Genomic DNA, 16,060 nt, shown 5'->3' with positions numbered 1-16,060 from the left:
ACCCAGGGTGCATTGCTTGAAGAGGTGCAGTTGCGACTTGACTTCGAGGAGCAACTCATAGCACGCGGTGTGGTAGCCTTTTTTGAGGTTTTTGAAGACTTTGGTGATTTTTGAAACTTTTCCAAAACTTCTTTTGCAGCCATTTGGTAAGTTAAACTTTTAAAACTTTTTGGGGGGTTTTTTGGATTTTGGGTTGGGGTGTTTTCTAGGAGGTTTGGTGCTTTTGAATTTTTTGGATGTGAAGCACTGATTTTTTTGGGGGGGGGGTTGCGAAGGTAGGAGCTGTGCTGCCATGGGGCCCAAGAAGACTGCTGCTGCAGAGGCCGGCGAGAGGAAGAAGGAGAAGGTTACGCTGGAAATGAAGAAGGAGATCATCCGGAAGCACGACGGTGGAATGCGTACTCGCCAGGGAGTACGGGAGGAATCCATCGACCATCGGGATCATCCTGAAGATGAGGGAGAAGATCCTTGCGACTGATGTAGCCAAGGGAGTCACCAGGATCATGAAGAACCGCCCAGCTGTTCTGGAGGAGGTGGAGAAGTTGCTGCTCATCTGGTTAGAAGAGAAGCAGCGTGCAGGGGACACAGTGACTGAGGCCAACATTTGTGAGAAGGCCAAGGCCTTGCATGCAGACCTCGTCCGGCAACAGCCAGGAACCTCAGGCGAGCCAGAAGTCTTCAAGGTAAGCAGAGGCTGGTTTGACCGGTTCAAGACAAGATCTGGAATCCACAGTGTGGTCAGGCATGGAGAGGCTGCCAGTTCTGATGTTCCTGCGGCTGAAGACTTTGCAGTGGAGTTCCTGGAGGTTGTGACGACAGAGGTCTACGTTCCACAGCGGCTGTCCTCCAAAGAACTGAGGGACATTTGCCAGAAGTGGAAAGATGTGCAGGCTTTTGCACAGCGGCACCACCCTGACAAGGACCTGACACGTGACCTTGCGAACACTTTTGATACGAGGGTCATGTCGTCTTTCAGGGAGGTGCTGAAAAGGCGGACAGGTTCTTCAGCAAGAAGCAGAGTGGAAGAGGAACCTTCTTCGAGTTGTCCCCCAGAGTCTTAGAAAATGTATGTACAGTACTGTACACTTTGGTGATTTTTAAACTTTTTTTGACCATAGGAACGCATTAATTGATTTTCAGTGCATTCCTATGGGAATCCATGCTTCGCAAGATGAAAAATTCGCAGGACGAAAAAACTCGCAGAACGAATTAATTTCGTCTTCCAAGGTACCACTGTACTCTAAACACTTCTCAGTGTTTCCCAAACTTGGGTCTCCAGCTGTTGTTGGACTACAACTCCCACCATCCCTGGCCACTGGTCCTGCTAGCTAAGAATGATGGGAGTTGTAGTCCAACAACAGCTGGAGACCCAAGTTTGGGAAACACTGTATTGTGTCCAATAGCTTTTGTGAGCAGTATTCTTAGACCAGAGCCTATATTGTGCACAAAGGGAGCGTGAAGACCAAAACCATGGTTTATTCTTAAGATCACCTAGTGAGACCAATACCTGAAGTGAGATTTGAATGAGTTTTTAGTTTTATAGCTCACAATCTCAAATACCAGGATGGGCACCGGCACTGGCCATCCTTGGGCAGCACCCCAGATCTCTTGCAGGCCCCATTGCTGATGCCTCCCCAACCCACCCCCACTTCTCTGTCTCAGAAGCTGAGCTCTCTCAAACACTACAGGCATTCCGTGGCACTCAAAGGAATCCTCAGATTTGAGAAGATAAAGCAAGGTTGGAAAAGACACATGTCTGAGCACAGGATTTTGTTCCTGCATTTTGCTTCAACAAAGTGAACCTAATTTCAGCAGTCAGCGTCAGACATTTTTAGAACATATGCTCTAGACTTGATTTTTTTAAGGACATCCTGATTGTTTCAGCTGACATTCAAATCACAGAAGATGGAAGTTTCATCAATTGTGCTGTGGGATATTGGCTCTAAACTTGCTGAGTTTTGAAGGGAACATTTGAAAGAAATTCCTTTTTACAATTGCAAAGATGATAAATGTCCCATTGAAGTTCTCCTGATCTGTTTAATCCATTTTCAATAGTTCTTTTTCCTCTATCAAAGTGCTGTGGGCAAGTGCTGAAGGTTTGCAGCTCTGCGCTGGTAGATCATGACAGTACAGTGCTGTGAAAACCTTCAGATTTAAAAATAAATGCCTTAGACGTAATGCTTTCACTTAAAATGAAAAGAGAGAGAATGCCTTCTGGAATCCTGGAGGAAGGGATGCATAAAGTCATACTAATGAGCATAAACAAACAAACAAAAGACCAAGTGCTGAGAGTCCATAGAAATGATACACAATCCTTATTAAGAAATATAAACAACTGAATAAAACAATTATCTTAAAAAGGATTAAAAGGACCACAACTTATGACTCAGGAGCTGGAGCCAAGTGTAGGGTCAGCGATAGAAATATGGTGTCAGTGAAGTTAATATTTTATTCAAAGCAACCATAACAGCGCAGGCCTAGTCATCCCAACTCTTCCCAGTAGGTCTTGCACCAATGAGGCAATTGAGAGGACTGAAGATCCTTCCCACAGCTGCCTAAGTCCCCTCCTCTTCAGGGGCAGATCAACACTCGTGGTTTATCAAAAAGATGTTATTAAAATGTGACAACAGAGGGCATTGCAGAGCAGCGACCCACCGGCAAAGAGAAAATGCATGTTAAACGCTATAGAGTGTTATATCTAATATCGTTCTGTTGTTGTTGTTGTTGTTTAGTTGTTTAGTCGTGTCCGACTCTTCGTGACCCCATGGACCAGAGCACTCCAGGCACTCCTGTCTTCCACTCCCTCCCGCAGTTTGGTCATATCGTTCTAATAACGTTTAAAAGATCAATGTAGATCCAGCCCATGGTTTTCCCCAAGCAGTCGTAGACTACGTCTGTACTCAAGCTATCTCTGCTCTGCTGTTTTCATTTCTCTGAATGTTCTGGGAGACCAGTGGGGAGGGGAGCTGGTCTCAGCAGGAGGGGGAGACCCTGGATTTTTCAGCAGCCTGACTCAACTCTGCCTCTTGGCTCCTCTCCTCTCCAACCTCTTCTTCTGCCCCCAAGCCTGGACTGCTGTCTGCCCCGTCTCTTCCTGCTCACTAAATCCTGTTGCCCCTCCAGCTTCCAACACCTCCTCCTCCCAGTCTTCTCCCTCTGACCACTCATTGTTGTCCCACCACCAATCCCCTGTTTCTGAGCTTTCTTCCCCGGGGGTTCCCTTGGGGGGTTCCCCAGCTGGTGCCTTCCACCACTCTTCTGCACCACTCCAAGTCCATGACATCTAGATTGTCCCCCTGAGCTAGACCTCAAGGATCTGACTCTGATCTCCTCTGATCCTGGTGTGGGAAAGCTCTGGCCCTCTAGATGCTGATGAACTACAACTCACCTTGGCCATTGGCCATTGGCCATGCTTGTTGGAGCTGATGGGAGCTGTAGTTCGGCAAAATCAGATTTTGCTGAACTACAACCTCCATCAGCCCAAACAAGCATGGGCAGGTAGGTAGATATAGGATTGTAGCCTTAGGCCACAATCCTGTGCACAGTTTCCTGGAAATAAGTCCTGCTGAACTCAACAAGGCATACTTCTGACTAGACTTGTATAACGTTGCACTGTTAATCTTTGGATCAGAACTGTTCTCCTTTCCCTCCTTCCTTCCCAATCCCAGTGCCCTCCTCATTTTCCTTTGGGCACCTGCATTTTCAAGATTATAAGGCTCCAGGCAGGATTCTATTCTTAATTACAGTGGTACTGTGCCTCTAATTTAGGGGGCTTTCTAAATCAGATGACAGACATCTGCTATTCAGTGTGCATTTCAAAACATTCATTAAACTCCTCCACACTGTGTACATGCTCTCTCTTTTTAAAACATTGTGTGAGCAGCAGTGGCAAGCCAATATAAAAAACATCATGAAAACATTTGAAAGAGAGTAATGAGTCTGAAAACATGAAACCTCTTTCCACTGCTGACATTCCCAATATGTCGGTCAAAAAAATCGTGATTGTTTTGTCCCCTCCCCTTAAAGATCTGGTTGCACGGTCAACATGTATCTGCTAATGAAACAATCTGAAAATCATATAGAGCCCTCAGGGCTGTAACCCAGTGGGGTGTACAGAAATCATCGTATGCAATGATTATGATGGCTTTGATACTTCCTGAAATTGTATCCTATCTCAGGGTTCCTAACAAGTGGTGATCATTTTCTTAAAATATTCTCAATCAGAGCAAGCAGAAAATGTTCCTTGAAAAAAGAAATGAAATGAAATGATGAGTCTTATGGGGCCTTTAGTTGTTAATTCTCTTATTTTTAAAAATCTGAACAGGACCCATAACTGATGTCTATTTTGCATATATTCATAAATAACGTATGCAAAAAGGGCAAAACATTGCCTTTTCTATTATCATTATGACCAGATTCTTATTTTATATCAAAAATAGTGAGAAATAATCTCTTGGATTTGTATAAATTACAGGCAACCCCCCCCCCCCATTCACGCACATTCAATATGCACATGACCTTACATATGTACCTGGAAGTCACTCAAAAACATTACAAAAAGAGGTGGAATGGGGTAGAATGGGGGCAGAATGGGTTATTTTCAATGGCGTTCCAAATAGATGTGATTTCGCTGGCGCGCGAGATGCCTCTGAACTTCACTCCCATGTAAATGGGGGTTGCATGTATAGCATTTTTACTTAAGTCAGGGAAAGAGAATTAAATTAACTTCAAAATTGTTGCAACAAAATTTTCTCTTTCGTACTTATATGGCGTGTTAATTTAGCCTAATTTAAATTTTGCTAGGTCACTTCCTCCATTCTTTCAGTTAGTTACTATTGTTGTAAAATTTGACTGGGGTGATGGTCCTTGCTCCCATCTAACACACGCACACATTTGGGCATAGCCAGGGTTTTTGTGGGGTGGGGGCAGGCCTTTTGTTGGTGTGTGTATGTGCAGAACCTCAGTTAGCTATGTTGATTGTCATTGATTGCTATTGATTGGGGAGCAGCTGCCCCTCCTTGCCCCCCTTGGCTACACCCATGCACATACAGAGACTCTTACTTGGAAGTAAAGGAGAGATCTTTATTCAGGCAAGTAATCCCATATATATGGGGTGTAATGGGGTGTTAGGGAAAGGGTAGTACCTCTGGTGGGGGAACACATCATGCTCCTTCTGGGGTAGTTTGTCCACCTTTGCTCCCCACCCTCCATTCAGCTCTCACCTGTGGCTCCCAGCTGTCAGCATGCAACAGCGGCCACACCCTGAGAAACTGTTTCAGCTGGCCAGCTAAACTAGGTGAGGGGAGCCAATGGGTCACAAGCCCTCAGTGTGAAGACAGACTCTGGCAGATTGAGACCAATAGTGAGTCCAACGGTCAAGAAGGCGGTTTCTGCATGCGCTGATGATGGAAATGAGGGGCAGATGGGGCTCACCAACCTGGGAGGTAGCTCACCTAGGAGAGTGGAAACTCTGATCCTTGCGGGATATCTATGGGAGAAGAAAAAGGCTAAGGAGTAAACCCTACACACAAATCCCTAAGACGGTTGGGTGGCACCTTCCAGCAACTCCTGCAGCCAAGCTGGTGCCAAACGTATTGCTCTGCTTTCCTTTGGACTGCATTAGCGAGATTGTTGTCTGGGCATCCCAGGGCCTCCATGCGCAGTGCCCAGGCTTGCACCCCAGCAAGGTCACTTTGGTGCTACAAATGCAGCAGTTTGACTTCATCCCTGGGGGGCACACTCCATTGTCTTTTGAGATGAACGGGTGCCGTGTGTGTGTGTGTGTGTAGGTCTTGGAAATGCCACACTTTCCCTAGGCAGCATTTTTTTGGCAACCTTTGTTGGGAAAACATTTCTTCTGCTATTCTTGGTGCATCTCTTCTGCTTTAATTTAAGCATATGCTCTATCCTTCAGTAGTGGGGTTGAGCAATTCTTCTTTCTGTCCCCCACCCTCCCCATTCCTGCACCAATATAGCAGACTTTATGGCAGAGGCACACATTAAGAGCTCTGAGACAAATTGATTTCTATAACCTGTCCTGAAAATGTGAATTGATTTGAAGCACTACCAGCCTTATTAAATAATGTGAAGCACTATTAGCCTTAGAAAGCACAGTGTGTCCATTGCAAACTAATCAGTGTGTGTGTGTGTGTGTGTGTGTGTGTGTGTACAAAAATCAAGCCTTTTTCATTATACTGTATTAAAGAATTAGGAGTATTATTGCCCAGGTAGCTTCGACTGACATTGGGTTATGTTGATCCAGATGCTGGAGCTTTATAATAAAACTTGATTATTCTCAGAAGGCTCATGCAGCTACAAGGCCACAAACACTCAAGTCCCAGTAATGAGAAACACAAGGTATGCTTCCATTAATCAATATATGGAGTTGGCCTATGTAGATTCCCTTCGAAACCCACAGAACAGGAAATTAAAGTAATTAAAAGAAAGCTTGATGGTGAGTAATGAAATACCCTAAAGGAAAGCTTGGTTTATAGTGCCTCCGGAGCTTTTCCTTAATCAGACATTAAATCCTATACTCAGCAGTATACATCTATGGCTAGACAACACCTGGAGCTTAATAATTGGCCAGTTCATTTATTGATGCTTCCGCTTTCACCAGTTCCTTTTTGGTCTTCTCTGCCCTGTTTGGGTTGCCACAAGGCAATGCTGCAGCGACAGTAGAATCCATATTGAGATTAGTAATATCGAGCATGTGGGAGACACTGGATAAACTAAAAGTGACTCTTCTGTTGAAATAAAAAATTCTCCTGTCCAAAACTATGGTTCAAAAGCTGTACTTGCAGAATTTAAATTCAAAACAACTCAAAACAATAAAAAATTACATTCACTTGAACAACTCTTACACTGGTCCCAACAAAAAAGCATAATAACTTAGATTTCAAATATCTTGCATTCTGAGCTAAAATCAAAGCTCCATCTCTTATCCATTATAGCCTCTTTTAGCCTCGGGCTGTTTTGCTGGAGACAGATATTCACGCATCCATTCTCTTCAGTGGCTTAGAACAAAGAGGCACCACACCCAACATAGATGCATACCAGATTAGCATGTGCAGAGACCTGAAATAGCATCAGTTCCATGTGACTCTTAGCAGATCACCCTATGACTGAGCCACAGAGATACAGCCCCATGATACACCTGGTCAGCTCTTCTCTAACTTCATACAATTTCCAGCCATGCTTCACAATATACAATAAAGAGATACTATAGATCTCCCATTTCAATGTACATGAAACAATTCTACTTAACAATCCATGACTGACAGAAATTCCCTTCTGTGCAACTCAAACACTCTGGCAGCCAGTACGCCTGGGTTCCTGATCGCATGAAGAGGTCCCTCTTCACTTAAGATCTTTACAATGCCCCTCACTCTTGTGTTAATTTAGGGAATGGTTGCAGCTCTCTGGTAGAGCATCCGCTTTGCATGCAGAAGGTCTCAGGTCCAACTAAGTTAGATGGACCAATGGTTTGACTCAGTACGAGGCAACTTCCTTTGTTGTAAGTACATTAAATTTCTCCATAGGCCCATCGGTTCCTGCTTCAGTCCCCTTATGTGCTCAAAGTTCCTTGCAGCACACCCACCATCTACTCAGGGCTCTGATGTCTTAGTCCTATGTGTACACAGACAGGATGTAACTGAAATCAATTATTTATTGATTCATAAAGCTCAATGGAAATGCAACATGGCATAAAATATAGAATTGTGAATGGTGTAGAAATGTACATACAGAAAACAGAAAATTGAATAAATATAGGAATTAATACAAAATACAGTGGTACCTCAGGTTAAGTACTTAATTCGTTCCAGAGGTCTGTTCTTAACCTGAAGCACCACTTTAGCTAATGGGGCCTCTTGCTGCTGCCGTGCCACCAGAGCCTGATTTCTGTTCTTATCCTGAAGCAAAGTTCTTAACCTGAAGCACTATTTCTGGGTTAGCAGAGTGTGTAACCTGAAGCGTATGTAACCAGAAGCGTATGTAACCCGAGGTACCACTGTAAGGTAAAACGTGATTAAATGATTTGCAGTTGGATATGATTTGCATATGGGTTTACAAGTAGCAAACATTGACAAAGCAATCAAGGTGTATCACATAACTCCTATCTCCCTGCAGCCCATCTAGTTGTGACATAATTCTAAGTTCCTAGCATATTACAATCATAGAATTTGTACAGTTGGAAGGCGCCATGAGGGTAATCAAGTTCAACTCCCTGCAATGCAGGAATATTTTACCCAACATGGGGCCCAAATCCAGGACCCTGAGATTAAGAGTCTGATGCTCTACCCACTGAGCTATATTAGAGCAAGAAAAATTCATAGTTAACAAATTTAGGGCTGCAGACCAGGTCCTTGGTGTAAGCAAAGCACACTGAGAGGCACAAAGCAGCAGGAAAGGAAAAATGCAGCCATGCTGCAACAGCCCCCTCCCCAAATAAAGAATGTAGAACAACCTTGGCGGGGAATGAGGATGACCGAGTATGCCTCTGATGTTGACAGGACCTCTCAATTTAAAAAATCCTTCAATCTTATTGTTCATTTATGTGGACTATGAATTACCATACTCCTTCTCAGAGAGGAGGGGAAATAAGCAACTGGGACCCTATTGTATAAGTTGTTCCTCACACAAGGACCTTTGAGACATTTCCAGCATTGGTTTGCGAAAACATTTTATTCTCCCACTTGGTTTTGTGCTCTTCTGCCACTCTGTTTTTCTGATTTTCTGCCAAGAATGCCAAGTTCTCCATGAACCTTTACTGAAAGCAGCAAAAATGCGCACTCAGGTCCAAGCAGCTTCCACAGAAAGGACCCAGACATAGAATATCCATCCATCATGGCTGCTCTATTGCGTGCATAAAACATACCGTAGCTGCTGTGATGTTGATGATGATGATGATGATGAAGAAGAAGAGGAGGAGGAGGAGTTTGGATTTGATATCCCACCTTTCATTCCCCTTAAGGAGTCTCAAAGCGGCTAACAATCTCCTTTCCCTTCCTTCCCCACAACAAACACTCTGTGAGGTGAAACAAAATTTAAAAAATCCTTCCAGTGCAACTCCTGGCAGAACAATCACCATCATTCCAGTCGATGGAACACATCCTTATAAAACAGCCCAGAGAAACAAATAAAATTATGGGCTAAGTGCATTATCTATTAAAAAAAAATCAACAACAACAACTTTTGAGCCCTGGTGTTTCCCTTTTGGCTACCAAGTGCAAGGACTGTCTGATCTAGCATCCCCTTAAAGGACATAAATAAAGATGCTTGTTTTCAGCTGTGTCTCGGTTCCATGCTGATTATATTTGGAATCAAAGCCTTTCCCTCTCAGTATGCTTTCTCTGTGTCTGCTGTCCCCAGCTGTCTTGCCAGGATGTCCATCAAGCTGGTTCTTCTATATGGCAGCTGGGAGCTACTTTTCATCCAGGCTCCAGCTGAGTTCTGCTCTACCTTCACCCAGCCTTCTGCTTGCCGTGTTTGGTTGGCCGGTCAACACACCAGCAACTGATCATGTTTCCAAACCACCATGGGTCTTAAAGAGGCAAGCCCACAAGGACAGACAGTTCATTGGTGTGTGCCAATACGAAGGCTGTAAGTTTACTCGCTGGCATGATATGGTCCAAAATCTACAGTTCTTGATGATTTGAGAGCCTTACTTAGAAACAGTTGATGTTGTGGGAGCAGGGAAGGATGAAATGCAACTTGGCAGTGGCTAGGCAGCAGTCTGTCAGAGCCTCCATCAATCCAGCCATGCCCAAATCCTGCTCCTTGAGCCAATCAGCTGCACTTTTTGATCTCCTGCACATGGGCTTAGGATCAGACCAGAGGGAGAACCTCTTGCCTCTGATCTGTTCCTCCACAAATCAGATATACGAGGCCAGAAATGGTTTACTTCCTAGCATGATTGCCTGTTCAATCGTGTTTCTTCTCAAATGGCATTAAATCAGATGAACGCTGCCGGTATTTCTTCATTTTGCATGACAGATTCCTTATATTTATGATACCTGCTCATGCTTCAGACAATCCAGCTTTTCATAGCAGCTCTACAGCATGAAGAACCGATGGTGCAGTATCATAATTAGGCTTGCATGTCACCTATACTTCATCTCAAAAACTGTCTAACAAACATGTGTTTCCCAAAATTCATAGCACTGTGCAGAAGTCGAAAAATGAGAGATGAGTTAATACCTTGGAAATTAATTGCTGGCAAGCCTCAATATCTATCTGTGCAATCAGAGCCAGAAACATCAATATCTAGCATCACAGGGATACATACATTCTGAGCTGAGAACATAAATGCAAATCATACAGATTTGGGGAGGATGGATAGATAATCTATCCACATCTGCATAACTACTTTAATATGCATTTGGGGAAAATGTTTATGTTTTGCAATGAGCTGGGAGAGGATGAATAGTTAGCAAGAAGTAAGTGCATAAAGGGGAAACACCGCATGCCACAGTTTCTTTGTTTTTCCTGGTTTCTAGGCAGTGGTGTAGCATGAATTGCCGGTGCCCAGGGCCATGTGATGGATAGGGTACGCATGCACATTCAACCGCCTAACAGCGTCTGCATCACCCAGAAGATCACAACCACTGTGATACGAAGAGTTGTTCCCTTGTCTGGAAAGGCCACTTGCTGGTTCGCACGAAGAAGTTGTTTTCAAGCCAAGCGACAGAAGTGTGCAGCTGTATTGCGTGGACAGGCGGAGTCCCCAGATCCCGCACGGTCCCCCCGTCATGTGGAATAACGACTCAAGACAACGTGCTATGGGATTAAATTGGCCACAACTTTATTAAATTTCAAATGTGGGTAGACCTTGGCTCAGGCATTGGGCGTTCTCCCTCCCCAGTCCCCAGCCGGGGACCTAGGGAGCATCAGGGTTATCCAGTGTGGGGGGGGGGATGGGCCGGCTCTGGAGAACATATGTTCAAGCAGAGATAGCCGCCCCTGTAACGCCGCCACCGCAGGGGAGAGCAATGACGACCTTTCAGCGTACGGTCAAAGCCTCCCTTCAGAAAACCCCTTTAACGGGGAACCCTGGTATCGCCGCCGCAAAGAGGAAGATGGACAAAAGGATTCCGCCCAAGGCCTGATACCGCCAAAGTTGTGATGTTTTGCTACGGGAAAGGCGAAACCTGCCAATGCAGGGAAATTCCTTTCCGGCCCTTTAACAGCGACCTTAACGTAGCAGCGCCCGCATACCTGTGAAGAAAAGTTAACCTGCAAAACCTGTGAAGAAAAGTTAACCTGCAAAATAAGACATTAACTGAGGGTGGGTAGGGTGGGAGAAGCTCTGGAGGCAAGTGAGGATTCCCAGGTGAGATCCTCCCTCTATTGTGTGGGCAGGTAATCCCTCCGCTACCTGGCCTGGTCTCCTTGGCAATGCTTCCCCCAGGTGGGATTGGACAACTGACTGAGGTAGGCGGAGACCTCCAGGTATCCCACCTGAGGGAAGGCAAAGCCAAGCCTATGCTGTTGGAGCCGCTCCAGATCTAGGGGCTGCACGCGTCCACGCAAAGGGCGCCCCCTGTTTTAAGCGGGGAGCGGTCATTAAGGCAGCACCAGGTGTTGAAATTTTGAGCCCTTAACAAATTTGCGCCTGGGGCTACTGTCACTGTGGGTCCTCCCCTCCCGCTACGCCACTGCTTCTAGGTGCTGAACAGTCTTAAAAGGACACTGTTGATTTTTATATTTACCTTTTGTTGCCTATTGATACAAACATCTTGAGGCACTCAGTGATGAAGAGGATAGGGAGAGGTTGCAGAAGTCCAAACATACTTGCTTAATTTTCTGCATAGCTGGAAATGGCAAAAAAAAAAAAAAAAACTCACACAGAGTTCTTAAATTTCCTCTGAGCCTCCGACAATCTATTGATAAGAAAAAGTGAACAGTGCATTACAATCCAAGATATCTACTTAGTATTCCTGATCTGTAGCGTTTTAATTACAACCCAACTCAAGTGCTTCCGAGGTTCCCAAAGCTGTTTTGTATTTACAAGTATTTCCACCATAAAACTTTTATCCATGTTACGCAGGCTCTCTTGAGAGTAATTTCAGGTTTACACGGCAAGCATTCATCTTATCACCATTACCAGAAGAAAATGTATGAACGCTCAAATAATGTGATTATAGTGACCAGATTCTTACCACCAAAGCAAGCAAAAGGAGCTCGTTAAATCCAGATCTGTTCCAGTGTTGGAAGCCTTTCTGATCAGCTGAAACACTCTTCAGTTATCTTTCTAGGCTAGGGATGAAGAAATGGATCAGGCCAGATTCCTAATTCTCCCACCCCCTGCAAGCCATCTTCGGCAGGTGGGCAGGACCACACAGCTGTCAATCACCTGGCATCATGACACCGGGTGCTTGACAACTTTCGAAGTTCAAAGGCTGTTGCTGCAACTGTCAATCAGAGTTGATCAGCGGTTATAGCAACCTTCTTGGAAAATGTTATTTTAGCACCAATCAATTGACTGACACTGTGAACATACATTCCATTTCTCTGCTCTTGGGAAGCAACCACAAATCTGGAGAAAGCATCAGAGGACTCCAGGTGCTCAAAGAAAAGAAAGATTCATCTCAGGCCCGACACATTTTGGAGAGATCCTTCTTCAGGAACAGATGTGCTAGCTGGGATATCTCTTTTTCTAGCTGGCTGATCAGTTGCATCGCAGTTTCAAGTTCAGGTATACTCTTAGGTAAGCACCTCAAAGGTACCTGGGAACAATCGTTTGCCAGCCGGCTGATCTGTCTAGGACTGTATGTGTCTAGCAGGAAAGGCCTTCATTTCAAGTTGTTAGTGAAACCTTCTGCACCCATAGATTAGCCCCTGACAACCACATTAAACAGAAGGTTCCTGAAAGTAAAATATAAAGGAAAATGAGATTGATTGTTCAAAATAGAATTTAAATTATCTTTTATATATATATAGATTTTTATTAATTTTCCAATACAATCATACAATTTTATCCAAATTTTAACAAATTTTAACAAAGTACTCTTTTTGGTCTTCCTTCAGCTTCTCTGGTAATCATCCGTATTTACCCTTCAATACGCATTCCTTTGATTACATTGCCATTTGTCTTCCCTCCCTTTTCTATTTTCTTTTAACAATACCTCTTAAAATTTTACAGTGCTTCTTGAAACCCCACTAGCGTTGTTTGCACCTCACATATATTTTTCAGATAATCTACAAATTTTCCCCAAACCTCGATGAACTTTTGGTTTCGAGCATATCTTATTTTCCCAGTCAATTTGTCCAGTTCCGCATAGTCCGTCAATTTCATTCTCCATTCTTGAATCGTCGGTATTTCCTCTTGTTTCCATTTCTGGGCCAATAAAATTCTTGCTGCCGTAACTGCATACTGGAATAATTTACAGTCTTTTCTTCTTATTTCTTTTCCTGTAATCCCTAAAAGGAAAGCTTCTGGTTTCTTAACAAAAGTGTATTTTAACATCTTTTTCAATTCATTATATATCGCTTCCCAGAAACTCTTTACTTTCTTACATTCCCACCACATATGGTAAAACATTCCCTCTAAAATAGAATTTAAATTATCAATTGAAGCTAGAACTTCCGAGCACCTACATCATTGGATGAAAGTAAAGTAACTCTCAAGATACAAGCAGCCAACAGTGTGAAGGACAAAAATAAAAGTGTCTTGATTGTTACTGCGTCGTGATTTGATATAAAAATAATGTGATTAATGGGTAGATACAGGATGAATGGGAAAGAACATGTCATAACTTAATAGTAAAGTGGCATCAAAGTTGTTGTACATGGAGCCAACTTATAATTGGACAAAGAAAAGGAAGTTGGGTCAAAAGAACAAACTAAGGTCAGGACAGGACCCTACCTATTTGACGTGCGATACTTCTAGTTGAAGACTGAGAGGTCCTATCTAAAAATATAGGCATTTCTAATATTAAAAAAAAAAATCAGTGGTACCCCTCCCAAAGTAGTCATACTCTGAAACCAAGCCATCTGACCCACCCAAGAAAAAGGTCCTTGACAGATTCCTCCCCCCCCCCATATTACTGTCATGCTTCCTTACCACATTTAAGTGGCCTGGTAAAAGATCCAGAAAACTATGGGAAATAAATGAGTAACAATATAATATACTAAAGGTAAAGGGACCCCTGATCATTAGGTCCAGTCGTGATCGACTCTGGGGTTGCGGTGCTCATCTCGCTTTACTCGCCGAGGGAGCCGGCGTACAGCTTCCGGGTCATGTGGCCAGCATGACTAAGCCGCTTCTGGCGAACCAGAGCAGCACATGGAAACGCCATTTACCTTCCCGCTGGAGCGATACCTATTTATCTACTTGCACTTTGACATGCTTTCGAACTGCTAGGTTGGCAGGAGCAGGGACCGAGCAACGGGAGCTCACCCCATCGCGGGGATTCGAACCGCCGACCTTCTGATCGGCAAGTCCTAGGCTCTGTGGTTTAACCCACAGCACCACCCGCGTCCCAATATAATATATTAGGGCTGCCATATTTTTAGGAAGTTGTTGAGCTTTCTTGGGGAAAGTTTTAAAAATCTGGACATTTTGCCAATTCCCCGAAATCCCCCCCCCCACTAATTCCATCATTGGCAACCACAGTAGAATATGGGTTGTAGCCACAAGTGATTAAGACAGAAGCACACCATGAATTGAAATTTCCAGATTGTCTTGTTCAATTAAAATAATAATTAAAAAAAACTAATTTTCTCACATTCCAAATTTTCTTGTACAGATTTCATGGGGAAAGTGCCTTTTTTATGAGATTTGAGAATAGAGGGTTTATTTGAAATGTGTCAAAGGTAGAAAGGAAAGGAGACGAGGAAGCAACAGCAGCGGTTGGGCTAGATTTTTAAAAATTAGGGAGCGAAGAAGGAATCAAGAGTAGAGCACGATGTTTGATGGGAATGTTGACAGTGTGAGAACCTTCAGGGTCAGTTCAGGCTCGATGCAGAATGTGGAGAAAACTACTGAAGGGATTAAGAAATGGAAGTGACATAGGGGCAATGAGAGATGAAGATGGGTTTAAGACTAGCATTTTAATTAGACAGGAGGGCACACATGTAGATCTGGGAGCACAATAGGTGGCTGCAATTTTAAGGCTGACAGGAAAGGATACAAGGATATCACTGGTGCAGAAGAAGAGGGAGATAATTTTAGAACAGCATCACGTGATAAATCTCACAGAAGTCTAGTAGGTGCAAGGGGAGTTGATGCACGTATATAAGGAACGGAGGACTCCAGAAATAGCAGTCTGTCTACTGAGGTTGGGAGTAAAACTGTCTATTGGGGTTGTGATTAGCAAAAATGAGAAATGCTTTTTCAAAGTGTGGCACAGATACTTAGGCAAATGAAACCTGTTGCTATATGATGTCAATCCCCTGTATTTTGTTGCTGTATATTGCAATGACCTCACAGCCTTCCCCCAACCTGGTGCCTTCCAGGTGTCTAGGAATCCAAAACATCTGGAGGGCATCAGGGTGGGAGGGGCACTGACGAAAAGCATTCTTGTTTAGACGAGCCCACACAGATGCTTAGAAAGTCGCAGTGTTTATAATCTGTTTTAGTATTTTAACTCTTGTAATTTTTTCTTGATTTTATTGTCTCATCTTTTTGAAAACTGCATTGAGGTGATCTTGTATTTACTTTTTACAATCACGCGGTGTATACATTTAATGAAGGAAATAATAAAATAAATAAATGACCTACGGTTTTGAGCAATAAATTAGAATGACTGGTATTCACCAGCAGTTCTAACCAATGAATGGTAACACAAACTATTAACCCCTTGGGATGGAGCAACAATTTATCCTAGTTGTGGGTCAGGGCAAGACAAATGAAGCAAGACCACTGAAGAGGTGTGGTCTGGGCAATGAAGGGATGGCTGGGGAGACAGACCCTCCAAGTGTCCCTATTTTCCAGGGACAGTCCCAGATTTACAGAAGCTGTCTCAGTTTCTCATTTGATCCCTGCTTTTCCATAGGACGTCCCTATTTTGATTGGAGAAATAAGTAACTTGGAGAGATACTTGACTATATGACATTT

Source organism: Podarcis filfolensis (assembly GCF_964270895.1).
Source record: "Podarcis filfolensis genome assembly, chromosome: 12".
NCBI classification, from domain to species: Eukaryota; Metazoa; Chordata; class Lepidosauria; order Squamata; family Lacertidae; genus Podarcis; species Podarcis filfolensis.
Note: the sequence above shows the minus strand (reverse complement) of the source record.